Source organism: Gossypium hirsutum, chromosome A09 (genome assembly GCF_007990345.1).
Source record: "Gossypium hirsutum isolate 1008001.06 chromosome A09, Gossypium_hirsutum_v2.1, whole genome shotgun sequence".
Lineage (NCBI taxonomy): Eukaryota > Viridiplantae > Streptophyta > Magnoliopsida > Malvales > Malvaceae > Gossypium > Gossypium hirsutum.
In genome coordinates, this window is record NC_053432.1 from 43,672,923 (window position 1) to 43,675,161 (window position 2,239).

The window sequence follows — 2,239 nt, forward strand, 5'->3', positions numbered from 1 at the left end:
AGAAGCTGGATTCATCATCAAGACTGAAGATCTCCCTTCAAGTTCCTTCAAGAGTTTTGGGTTTTCTTATGATTTGTTATCTTTACGCTTTTGAGATGTTTTCGTCTATAATCATGAACTAAACCCCTAAATACCAAAGGGGAATGAAACCTAAGACGGGTCTTGTTATTATTATCTAAATTGTATGATAAATATTTGACTTGTTCTTAATTATGTGTTATTAATTCTTGTTTTAATATTCCAGGATATTGATTTGACTTAACGCTCTTATTCAGAGGAGGATTAGACCCTGTCTAAGAGTAAATTTGTCATAATTAAGCGGAGTTGATTGCACGCCTAGAGATAGGGTGATAAGATTTTGCCAGATTAGGGTGAAAACTAATAAGGGGATCCATAGATTGAGTTAATGCAACACTAGGTGTTAATTAGAAAGAGATTTCAATTAATCAACCTAGGGTTAGACGTTATTAGTCTCGAGAGAGATAATAGTATAACTTAGGGATTTCTACGGATCAAGTCAAATGAATAAATCGTCTGATTCAGAGTCAAATAACAAGTGAAGTCTAGGTGGATTTTTCCTTGGGTATTGTCTTAATCAATCGAATTTTCCCACAAGCTTTTCCCCAATTTCTCTCTGTGCATTCTTAGTTTAGTAATTAGTTTAGATAACCAAACCTCTTAATTTTTAGGCTAGATAATAAAAAGGAAGTAAATACTAGTACTTGTGGTTCCTTTGGGTTCGATAATTCGGTCTTGCTGATCTATACTACTGTTCGATAGGTACACTTGCCTTCATCGTGATAATAGTTAGTTTCAAGACTGATTAATTATAAATATTTAAAACCTATCGCGAATATCACGTACCAAGTTTTTGGCGCCATTGCCGGGGAACTAGGATATTAGGAACACTCGATTTTTATTACTTTAGCCATTTTACTTTTATTGAAATTTAAATTTTTATTTTCTTTTCAAATTTTTCATTTATTCTCTTCTGACAGGTTTTTCTAGTTTATGACCAGAAGAAACCCATCAGCACCATTACTTTTTGACAGTGAGATCGACCGCATAGTTTGCAGAAACCGAAGAGAAATAAGGCGAAGCTTACGATACACAGAGGAAGAGCAAGAGGATGATACTTCCACCACAACTGAGGAAATGGTTGAAAACCAAGAAATTTTGCTACCTCTTGCGATTGCTGTTAATCAGAATCCTGCTCCGCATACTACGTATGATTATGCTAAACATTCTTTAACAGGAACTGAATTGAGCATAGTTAGGACTGCTGTTGTTGCCAATAATTTTGAACTGAAACCTAGCACCATTCAAATGATCCAACATTTTGTTCAGTTTGATAGTTTGCAGGACGAGGATCCCAACGCTCACTTGGCAAATTTCTTAGAATTTTGCGACACTTTTAAAATCAATAGCGTTTCCGATGATGCCATTCTCCTTCAGTTGTTTTCCTTTTTGTTGAGGAATAAGGCTAAATAATGGTTAAACTCATTACCACGAGGGTCAATCACTACTTGGGAACAAATGACTGAAAAGTTTTTATTAGAATATTTTCTGCCAGCTAAAACGGCTAAATTACGTAATGATATCTCTTCTTTTGTGCAGATGGATTTAGAAACACTATACGATGCATGGGAGAGATACAACTTGAGAAGATGCCCTCACCATGGGTTACCACTTTGGCTACAGGTTTAAACGTTTCATAATGGCCTGAATCCTTCGTCTTAACAAATGGTTGACGAAGTCGCTGGCGAAACCATCAAGAATAAGACACCTGAAGATGCTTATGAATTTATAGAAGAGATGTCACTGAATAATTATCAGTGGCAAGTCATGAGGACAAAACCAAAAAAAACAGCCGGCGTTTATAACGTTGATTCAGTCACCCTGCTCTCTAATCAGGTAGAACTCTTGAATAAGAAAATTGATGGTTTTCTTAGTTCTTTATAGGTTCACCGAGTGATGCAGTGCGAAGCAAGTGGAGGTGGATCAAGCAATTCAGAATACCCACCCTATGGCCACAAAGAACGAGCAGTTAAATTACATGGGTAATAATTCTCGATCTCAAAATAATTCTTATAGTAATACTTACAACCACTCTACCAACTAGAGAAAAAGCTGAACCTTGAGGAGATGCTAACAAAATTCATCTTGGTGTCAGAAACTTGTTTCCAGAATACTGAGACAGCCCTTAAGAATCAACAAGCATCAACCCAAGGGCTCAAAA

At 36.2% G+C, this 2,239-nt stretch overlaps 1 pseudogene; it reads right to left on the reverse strand.

The window, feature by feature from the left end:
* Positions 1-1,584: 1,584 nt before the first annotated feature.
* LOC121206930 (uncharacterized) lies at positions 1,585-1,685 on the reverse strand (annotated as a pseudogene).
* Between the last annotated feature and the right edge of the window lie 554 nt (positions 1,686-2,239).